The sequence below is a fragment of the Elephas maximus genome, chromosome 3, assembly GCF_024166365.1.
Source record: "Elephas maximus indicus isolate mEleMax1 chromosome 3, mEleMax1 primary haplotype, whole genome shotgun sequence".
In the NCBI taxonomy this organism is placed as follows: domain Eukaryota; kingdom Metazoa; phylum Chordata; class Mammalia; order Proboscidea; family Elephantidae; genus Elephas; species Elephas maximus.
In genome coordinates this window covers 65,284,829-65,296,743 of record NC_064821.1, presented here as the reverse complement: position 1 = coordinate 65,296,743, position 11,915 = coordinate 65,284,829, and positions in this window count along the sequence as shown.

Sequence of the window (11,915 nt, the reverse complement as noted above, 5' to 3'; positions counted from 1 at the left end):
GCATTTGATAAAGTCCAATACCAATTCCTGATAAAAACTCAATAAAATAGGTATAAAAAGGAAACTTCTCAACATAATAAAGGACATGTACACAAAAGCAACAACCAACATCATACTTAATGGAGAGATGCCGAAAACATTTCGCCTGAGAACAGGAACAAGACAAGGATGCCTTTTAGCACCACTCCTATTTAACATTGTGCTGGAAATCCCAGCTAGAGCAATAAGGCAAGAAAAAGAATTAAGGGCATTCAAATTGATAAGGAAGAAATAAACCTATCTTTGTTTGCATATAATATGATACTATACATAGAGAACCCCAAAAAGCTCCACAAGAAAACTCCTGGAACTAACGGAAAGATTCAGCAGAGTAGCAGGATACCAGATCAACATACAAAAATCAGTTGGATTCCTATACACCAATAAAAAGAACCACAAAAAGGAAATCAGGAAAGCAATACCATTTATAATAGCCCCTAAAAAATTAAAATAGTTAGGGACAAAAAAGACCTGTACAAAGATAACTACAAAGCACTACTGCAAGAAACCAAAAAAAAAAAAAAAACCCTACATAAATGGAAAAACATACCATGCTCATGGACAGGTAGACTCGACGTTGTGAAAATGTCGATCCTACCCCCCAAAAAAAGAAACCAAACCCGTTGCCGTCAAGTCAATTCTGACTCATAGCGACCCTATAGGACAGAGTAGAACTTCCCCATACAGTTTCCAAGGAGTGCCTGATGGATTCAAACCGCTGACCTTTTGATTAGCAGCCGTAGCTCTTAACCACTATGCTTCCAGGGTTTCCGATCCTACCTAAAGCGATTTACAAATACAATGCAATCCTGACCCAAATACCAACAGCATTCTTTAACAAGATGGAAAAACTAATCATTAAGTTTATATGGAAGGGAAAGAGGTGCCAGATAAGTAAAGTGCTATTGAAGAAGAAGAATAAAGTAGAAGGACTTGTGCTACCTGACCTCATACAGCTATGGTAGTCAGAACAGCCTGGTACTGGTACAATGATAGACACACTGACTGATGGAACGGAATCAAGAACTCAGATGTAAACCCATCCACCTACAATCACCGGACTTCGACAAAGGCCCAAAGTTCATTAAATGGGGAAAAGATAGCCTTTTTAACAAATGGTGCTGGCAAAACTGGATGTCCGTCTATAAAAAAAAAGAAACAGCATCCATACTTAACACCATACACAAAAACTCATTCAAAATGGATCAAAGACTGACATACAAAACTAAAAACTATTAAGATCATAGGGAAAAAAAAATTGTCAATGCTCAAGGCCCTTACACCTGCATAAATAGTATAAAAGCTATAACTAACAATACAAAAACACCAGGAGATAAACTAGATAACTGGGATCTTCTAAAAATTAAACACTTAGGCTCATCAAAAGACTTCACCAAAGGAATAAAAAGAAAACCTACAGACTGGAAAAAAATTTTGGCTGTGACAAATTCGACAAAGTTCTAATCTCTAAAAATCTACAGGAAAATCCAACACCTCTACAACAAAAAGACAAATAATCCAATGAAAAAATGGGCAAAGGATATGAACAGGCACTTCACCAAAGAAGACATTCAGGCAGCTAACAGACACATGAGGAAACGCTCGTGATCACTAGCCATTAGAGAAAAGCAAATCAAAACTACAATGAGACACCACCTCACCTCGACATTACTGGCACGAATCAAAAAACAGATAACAAATGTTGGAGAGGCTGCAGAGAGCTAGGAACTCTTATGCACTACTAGTGGGAACGTAAAATAGTACAACCATTTTGGAAAATGGTATGGCACTTCCTTAAAAAGCTAGAAATAGAAATAACATATGATCCAGTAATCCCACTCCTAGGAATATAACCTAGAGAAATAAGAGCCGTCATAAATAATAAATAATAGACTTATGTACACCCATGTTCAATCCAGCATTGTTCACAATAGCAAAAAGACGGAAACAACCTAAGTGCCCATCAACAGATGAATGGATAAACACACTATGGTACATACACACAATGGAATACTACACAACAATAAAGAACAATGATAAATCTGCGAAACATCTCACAACATGGATGAATCTGGAGGGCATTCCGCTGAGCGAAATAATTCAATCACAAACAGACAAAAATAGTGTATGAGACCACTATTATAAAAACTCACAAAAAGGTTTACACACAGAAACGGTCTTTGATGGTTACTAGGGAAGGGAGGGATGGGAAGGGAAAAATACTAACTAGACAATAGGTAAGTGGTAACTTTGGTGAAGGGTAAGACAGAACACAATACAGGGAAAGTCAGCACAACTCGACCAAGGCAAGGTCATGGAAGCTTCATAGACACATCCAAACGGCCTGAGAAACTGAATTACTGGGTTGAGGGCTGGGGACCTCAGGGAACATCAAGCTCAACTGGCATAACATAGATTGTAAAGAAAATGTTCTACATCCTCCTTTAGTGAGTAGAGTCTGGGGTCTTAAAAGCTTGTGAGCAGCTGTCTAAGATACTCCACTGGTCCCACCCTGTCTGGAGCAAGGGATAATGAAGAAAACCAAAGACACAAGGGAAAGATTAGTTCAAAGGGCTAATGGACCACAACTACCACAGCCCCCACCAGACTGAGTCCAGCACAACTAGATGGTGCCCAGCTACCACCACCAACTGCTCCGATAGGGATCACAATAGAGGATCTAGGACAAAGCTGGAGAAAAATGTAGAACAAAATTCTAACTCAAAAAAAAAGACCAGACTTACTGGCCTGACAGACTGGAGAAACCCTGAGAGTATGGCCCCCGGACACTCTTTTAACTCAATACTGAAGTCATTCTTGAGGTTCACCCTTCAGCCAAAGATTAGACAGGCCCATAAAACAAAATGACACCAAATGGACACACCAGCACAGGGGCAAGGATGAGAAGACAGAAAGGCTGGGAAGGGGGATCCCAAGGTTGAGAAGGGGAGAATGTTGACACATTGTGGGGTTGGCACCAATGTCACAAAACAATATGTGTTATTTAATGAGAAACTAATTTGCTGTGTAACTTTCATCTAAAGCACAATAAAAAAATTAAAAATATGTATCACTACCAAAAGTGAAATGCCTAGATCAAAGGAATCAAATTTTAAAAAATGCTAAAATTAAAAAGAAATTAATTCATGTACCACCTACAATATCTCACATGCTGCCAATTGTCCACTTTGGAAACATTGTCTAGAATGTGCACTGCATGGACAAGGCCCTTGTCTGTTTTAATTAATGTTCAGGAAATGCCAAATAATTGCTCTATAAACCCCCAAAGCTAATAGTAAACCCTGAAATCACTCTAGCTAAACATTATGGATTTTTTTTTTAATATTTTATTGTGCTTTAGGTGAAATTTTACATAGTAAATCAGTTTCCCCTTCAATAATTCATATACAAATTGTTCCGTGACATTGGTTGCAATCCCTGCAACGTGTCAGCACTCTCTCCACTTCCACTCTGGGGTCCCCATTTCCATTCATCTGGTTTCCCTGCCCTTTTCTGCCTTCTCATCTTTGCTTTTGGGCAAGTGTTGCCCTTTTGATCTTGTATAGGTGATTGTTTTAAGGAGCACATTCCTCTCGGGTGTTATTGTTTATTTTATAGGTCCGTCTATTATTTGGCTAAAAGGTGATTTCCAGGAGCGGCTTCAGTTCCACATTAGAAGGGTGTCTTAGGGCTATAATCTCAATGGTTCCTCCAGTATGTATCTGACCAGTAAGTCTGGTCTTTTTTATGAATTTGAGTTTTGTTCTACATTTTTCTCCCAATCTGAGTGGGACCTTCTATTGTGTTCCTGGTAGGAGCAGTTAGAAGTGGTAGCCGGGTACCATCTAGTTCGTCTGGTCTCAGGCTAGTGGAGGCTGTGGTTCCTGTGGGTCATTATTAGTTCTTTGGACTAATCGCTTCCTTGAGTCATTGGTTTTCTTCACTGTCCTTTGCTCCAGTCGGTAAGAGACCAATAATTGTATCTTAGATGGCTCCTAGCAAGTTTTTAAGATCCCAGATGCTACTCACCACAGCAAGATGTAGAACATTATGTTTAATAGGAAATCTTTAATGCCAATTGGCCTAGGTGTCCCCTGAGACTATGGTTCTAAACCTTCAATCCCAGTATCTCAGTCCTGGGAGATGTTTGGTTATGTCTAAGAAGTTTCCATAATGGTGCCCCCATGTGCTCTATTATATATATGAATATACATGCAGTACATAGAAATAGGTATGTGGAAATACCTATTTATGTGTGTAAAACCATACCTATTTATGTGTGTAAGCACACTGCCATACAACCTCCCACACTTATTTAGCATACATGTCTACCTATGTATCCACTCACAAATTCTTATTACTGTTGTTGCAGGATTACATATGCTGTAGTGTTTACTGTAGTCACTCTACATTCTCACGTACCTCTCAATACCATCCCTTACCTTGGTTGCACTATGTCGACTTCCCCGACATTATGTATTGCCTTTCCCTTCACCAAAATTAACACGTGTTTTTTTATTATCTAATTAATAATTCTCCCTCCCTCCCCTTCCCATCCCTGGTAACCATAAAAGAATGTTTCTTGCTGTGTGTAAACAGGAAAAGGGGAGAAGCAGCTGCCACGGTGATTAATGTGATTTAGCCTGGAGAGAAGGCAACAGAGAAGGAGAAAAATTGTCTTCAGCACTCAAAGGATGGACAATAATAAGTGCTGGTGAAGGATACGGAGAGATTGGAACCCTCATACATTGCTGATAGGAAAGTAAAATAATGTAGCTGCTGCGGAAAACCATTTGGCAGTTATTCAAAAAGTTACACAGAATTAACATGTTGCTGTCGTTAGGTGCTGTTGAGTAGGTTCTGACCCATAATGACCCCGTGCACAACAGAACGAAATGTGGCCCAGTCCCGTGCGATCCTCACGATCGTCGCTATGTCTGAACCCATTCTTGCAGCCACTGTGTCAACTCATCTCATTGAGGGTCTTCTTTTTCACTGATCCTGTACTTCACCAAGCACGATGTCCTTTTCCAGGCACTGGTTCCTCCTGATAACGTGTACAAGGTGAGCCAGATGAAGGCTCACTATATAAGGAGTCTTCTGGCTGTACTTCTTCCAAGACAGATTTGTTCGTTCTTCTGACAGTCCATGGCATATTTAATACTCTTTGTCAACATTGTAATTCAAATTCATCAAATCTTTGATCTTCCTTATTCATTGTTCAGCTTTTGCACGCATATGAGGCAATTGAAAATACCATGGCTTGGGTCAGGTGCACCTTACTCATCAAGGTGACATCTTTGTTTTTTAACACTTTAAAGAGGTCTTTGTAGCAGATTTGCCCAATGCAATATGTCATTTGATTTATTGACCACTCAGTCCCTGGAGAAGGACATCATGCTTGGCAGAGTACAAGGTCAGCGGAAAAGAGGAAGACCCTCAACAAGGTGGATTGACACAGTGGCTGCAACAATGAGCTTAAGCATAACAACCATTGTAAGGATGGCGCAGGACCAGACAGTGTTTCGTTCTGTTGTGCATAGGGTCGCTATGAGTCGGAACCGACTCAACGGCACCTAACAACAACAGCTGTCATGAGCATTGATTGTGAATCCAAGTAAAATGAAATCCTTAACAACTTTAACATTTTTCTGCATTTATCATGATGTTGCTTGCTTATTGATCCAGATGTGAGGATTTTTGTTTCCTTTATATTAGGTTTGGTTCATACTGAAGCCTGTGTAGTCTTTGATCTTCATCAATAAGCACTTCAAGTCCTCTTCACTTTCAGCAAGCAAAGTTGTGTCATCTGCATATCACAGGTTGTTAATGACTCTTCCTCCAGGCCTGATGCCCCGTTCTTCATATAGTCCAGCTTCTTGGATTATTTGCTAAGCATATAGATTGAATAGGTATGGTAAAAGGATACAACCCTGACCACACCTTTCCTGATTTTAAACCGTGCCGTATCCCCTTGTTCTATTTGAAAGACTGCTTCTTCACGCATGTACAGGTTCCTCATGAATATGATTTAAGTGTTCTAGAATTCCCATTCTTCTTAATGTTATCCATAATTTGTTAGGATCCACATAGGCAAGTGCCTTTGTATAGTCAATAAAACACAGGTAAACGTCTTTCTGGTATTCTCTGTTTTCAGCCAAGATCTATCTTACATCAGTAATGATAACCCTTTTTCCATGTCTTCTTCTGAATTCAAATTGAATTTCTTGCAATTTCCTGTAGATGTACTGCTGCAACCATTTTTTAATTATCTTCAGCATAATTTTACTTGCATGTGATGTTAATGATACCATTTGATAATGTCTGCATTCCATTCACTTTCTTTGGAATGCGGAAAAATATGGATTTCTTCCAGTCGGTTGGCCCAGTAACTGTCTTCCAAATTTCTTGGTGTAGATGAATGAGCACTTCAGCATTGCATCTGTTTGTTGAAACATCTCAGTTGGTATTCCATCAATTCCTGTAGCCTTATTTTTCACCAATGCTTTCAGTGCAGCTTGGACTTCTTCCTTCACTGCCGTTGGTTCTTGATCATATGCTACCTCCTGAAATTGTTGAATGTCAACCAATTCCTTTTGGTACAGTGACTCTGTATATTTCTGCCATCTTCTTTTGATGCTTCCTGTATTATTTAATTCCTTGTCCAGAGAATTCTTCAACATTGCAACCTAAGGCTTGAATTTTTTTCTTCAGCTCTTTCAGCTTGAGGAATACTGAAGCACGTTCTCCCCTTTTGGTTTTCTGACTCCAGGTCTTTGCACATGTCATTATAATACTTTGTCTTCTTGAGCCACCCTTTGAAATCTTCTGTTCAGCTCTTTTACTTCATCATTTCTTCCTTTCATTTTAGCTACTCAACATTCAAGAGCAAGTTTCAGAGTCTCTTCTGACATCCATTTTGATCTTTTCTTTCTTACCTGTCTTTTTAATGACCTTTTGCTTTCTTCATGTATGCTGTCCTTGATGTCATTTCACATCTCATCTGGTCTTCGGTCATTAGTGTTCAACGAGTCAAATCTACTCTTGAGATAGTCTCTAAGTTCAGGTGGGATATATTCAAGGTCATAATTTGGTTCTTGTGGACTTGTTTCTATTTTCTTCAGCTTCGGCTTGAACTTGCACATGAATAATTGATGGTGTGTTCCACATTCGGCCCCTGGCCTGGTTCTGACCAGTGATATTGAGGTTCTCCATCGTCTCTTTCCACAGATGCAGTTCATTTGATTCCTGTGTATTCCATCTGGAGATGTCCGTGTGTATAGTCACCATTTACGTTCTTGAAAAAAGGTATTTGCAATGAGTAAGTCTTTGGTCTTGCAAAATTCTATCATGCAATCTCCGGTATCATTTCTATCATTAATGCCATATTTTCCAACTGCCAATCCTTCTTCTGTTTCCAACTCTCACATTCCAATCACCAGTAATTATCAATGCATCTTGATTGCATTTTGATCAATTTCAGACTGCAGAAGTTGGCAAAAATCTTCTATGACTTCATCTTTGGCATTAGTGGTTGGTGCCTAAATTTGAGTAATGGTTGTATTAACTAGTCTTCCTTGTATCTGTACGGATATCATCCTATCACTGACAGCTTTGTACTTCAGGATAGATCAGAAATGTTCTTTTTGACAACAAAGGCGATGACATTCATTTTCCATTTGTCATTCGCAGCACAGTAGACCATATGATTGTCTGATTCAAAATTGCCAATACCAGTCCATTTCAGCTCACTAATACCAATTTGCCTAAATTCATACTTTGTACCTTCCACGTTGCAATTATTAATGGATGTTTGCAGCTCTTTCTTCTCATTTTAAGTGGTGCCACATCACCAAATGAAGGTCCCGAAAGCTTCGCTTCACCCATGTCGTTAAGGTCGACTTTATTTTGAGGAGACAGCTCTTCCCCAGTCAGGTGCCTTCCAATCTGAGGGGCTCATCTTCCAGCACTGTATCAGACAATGTTCCACTGCTACGATAATGTCTCACTGGCCAATTTTTTCAGAAGTAGATTCTTCCTAGTCTGTCTTAGTCTGGACGTTCCACTGCAACCTGTCCTCCATGGATGATCCTGCTGGTATTTGAAATACCGGTGGCATAGCTTCCAGTATCACAGCAACACATAAGCCATCACAGTACGACAATCTGAGAGATGAGTGGTAGATAATTGATTCTAGTCCTAGATATATACCAAAAGAATTGAAAGCTGGGATTCAAACAGATACACCAATGTTCATTGCAGCACTATTCACAATAGCCAAAAGGTGGAAACAACTTAAGTGTCCATCAACAAGTGCATGGATAAACAAAACTCGGTACATACATACAACGGAAAATTACTCAGCCATAAAGAGAAATAAAGTTCTGATACGTGCTATGTCATGGATGAACCTAGAAAACATTACACTAAGTGAAATAAGCCAGACACAAAAGGACAAATATTGTATGCTCTCACTTGCATGAAATATCTAGAATAGGCAAATGAATAGAGACCAAAGTAGATTAGTGGCTACCAGGAGTTCAGAGTGCGGGGTGGGGTGGGAAATGATTGCTTCAAAATAAAAATGAAAACAAAGTAAAAAAAATATGTTTAAGTTAGGGAAAAAAAAAATCCAGTTCCAGAAACTCACCGTCAGATTAAGGAGACAAAGCTAACAATGAAACGGTCATCACAGAAATGCGTCCTAACGAGCACTTTGAACAGTCCCCAAAAGGCCCAGCTTCCATGTGCACCCAGAAAAGATCATTCCGAAGCAGCTTAAAGCTAGAGCTGAGGTTTCCCACAGCATCCTGATCCTCTCCTTTCAGGTCAGGGCCAGAGGTAGTAACACCTGGCTGAGCCATCAGAGAAGCAGGCAGACACTACCCTGACCCGGGAAGAGGCCCGTGAGACACTGCTGCCAGTGAGGGGGACGTGGGGCACATCTGCTAGGTGGGGCTTCATTATCAGCCCTCGAGACAGTAAACTACAACATTCAAAAGGGAAACACACAATTCAAGGAGCTCACTTTTCACATTTCGATAGCTCTGGAATTTGGGGTGTGATTTACAATTGCCGTTGGCAATTAATGGATTTGTCATTGCCTGCCCATGCCAAACATCAGATCTCACAGTCTGGGTTTCTGTGGTTTAGAAGAAAATTCTGGAGACAATAGAGGAATATTCTTTTAACCTCTAGGAATCAAGTGGCTGTAGTTCCTGGGGAGGAGGCGGTAAATCAGACGTGTTTAGCAGCATTCCTCACGTGGGAATCAGAGTGGGCTAGCTCTGCACGAGGGCAAAGCCAGCTCAAGAGCCCAGTGCCAGTGGCTCTCAGCTCTTCTGTGGGTTCTTTTAAGAAATGCTGCATCAAATATTGGTCCCCTTGGAGAAGGAACTTGCGGAGGTGGGCACAAAGGAGCCTTCTGAGTTTCTAACTCTTTCTCTTATTTGGGTAGTGGTTACACTTGGTGGTGAGCTAGTTGAGTAATCTAGATCCAGAACTGAGGGGAAGGGAGGGACTGAACTGTAGCATTTGCCAATTTCCATGGTGTAAATACTCCCACCATAAATCAAAAAAACCATCACCATCAAGTTGATTCCGACTCATAGCAATCTATAGGACACAATAGAACTGTCCCATGGGGTTCCCAAGGAGTGGCTGGTGGATTCAAACTGCCGACCTTTCTGGTTACCAGCCAAGCTCTTAACCACTGCACCATCAGGGCTCCACTCCCACCGAGCTGACTTTAAACTACTAAGAGTTTAGCAACTGATTTTTAAATTATTGAATTGTTATCAATTGGCTCTCATGAGCTAGTATGAGCCAGCTCCAGCCCACCACTGATTATAGGTGTGTACATAAGCAAAGGAGCCCTGGTGGCGCAGTGGTTAAGAGCTATGGCTGATAACCAAAAGGTCAGCAGTTCAAATCTACCAGCCGCTCCTTGGAAACCCTATGGGGCAGTTCTACTCTGTCCTACATAGTATCGCTATGAGTTGGAATTGACTTGAGGGCAATGGGTTGGGTTGGGTTACATGGGTAAAAAACTCACTAAGTATATTTATGACTTGTACACTTTATTTCATGTAAGTTATACTTCAATAAAATGTTTTTAAAAAGAGAAAGAGAGAAATCTATGTCACCAACACTTGCTGGCGCAAAGGACAATATTGTGAGGAAAAACATGGACATTGGCCATTCTGAGTCAGTCAGATTTTTGAATGTGGAAAAGTCTTAACCATTCTTTTGTGTATGCACAGAGTGATGAATATTAAAATCTGCATTTAATTAAGTTTAAAAGTGCTCTTTGAATAAGTACGAAATTAAAATTCTAAATGATAAGAAAGTATTGTGTCTTAGTTTAATTGACAGCATTTTTTCTTCGCTAGTGGTACATACAAGAGTGATGTGTCTTATAGCCAATGGTATCAGAGCTGCGTTGAACTATAGTACAGATGTTTTACAGGTGTTCTAAGAGTTGGTTAGAGCACTGGACCAGGAGTCAAGAGACCCGGGTTCTAGGTCTGGATTTGTCACTCTGTGACCTTGGACAAGTCCATTGTGCTCTCTGAGCTTAAGTTCTCTACCTCTAAAATAGGGATGGAAACTCCAGTGGTGCAGTGGTTAAGAGCGAGGGCTGCTAACCAAAAGGCTGGCAGTTCAAATTCACCAGGAACTCCTTGGAAACCCTATGGGGCAGTTTTGTCCAAAGAGGGATAATATCTACCTCACAGGGTGGTTATGAAGATTAAATGAGATACAATGTGCAAAATGGTTTAGTGTCATGTTTGACACATGCTAAGAGCTCAGTAAAAAGCAGCTAATTATTGTTGCTGTCAATTAGCTTCTCTGAGCTTCAGTCTATTAAATGGGCCCAAGTCCCAGGGTCGCTGGGAAGATTCACTGAGCTAGTACATGTAAAAGCGTGATGCAGACCATACAGTGCTCTGCTAAAAAGGGGTGGGAGGAGTGATTAAGAACAGTCTAAAGATTGTGATGGAGTCTCTGGATAGTGCAAACTGTTAATGCTCTCAGCTGCTAATCAAAAGGTTGGAGATTTGAGTCCACCTAGAGGCACTTCAGAAGAGGAGCCTGGCCACCTACTTCCAAAAAAATCAGCCATTAAAAATCCAATGGGACACAACTTTACTCTTGATACACACGGGGTCGGCATGAGTCGGAGTCAACTCCATGGCAACTGGTGGTGGTGCTGGTAAACACAGTGAGCAGTAGAGATGGAGACACTTCAGAGCTACTTGACCATGACCCAAAAGAGTGAAAAGGGAACCACGAAAACTGCACCAAAACTCAAACTCAACTTCCACATGTGGAAACATCTGTCTATTTGTGGTCAGACCTGCTATCCCCGCCTGCTTTGTGGTCATTCCAGAATGGAGAAGCGGCCATGGGAACAGCCTCCTCATCTGCAAGGGGCTGACGGAGGGGCTTGGACAGGCTTCCAGAAGCTGAACTGAAAGTGTTCCCAGTGAGGACGTCTCATGCAATCCCATCCCACCGCCTGGATGTGCTGAGCAAGGCTCTGTGCTCCTGTGGTTAATAAGCATGACCTTCACTCAGCCAGAGAAGCTAAGTTCAAGTCCCAGCTCTGCCACTCACAGCGGATGGCACTGGGCACCCCCTCCACCTCTGAACCTCAGATCCTCCAGATGGCAAATGGGAATCATAGTATCTACTTCTCAGGGTTGTTGGGAAAATTAATCTAGGCAATGCACACAAAGCCCTTAGGAGGTCTGGCACGTTGCAGGTGCCTCAGTGAATGTCTGAGTGACAGAAGAATTGACGCCTTTGAATTATGGTGTTGGTGAAGAGTATTGAATATCCCGTGGACTGCCAGAAGAACAAATAAATCTGTC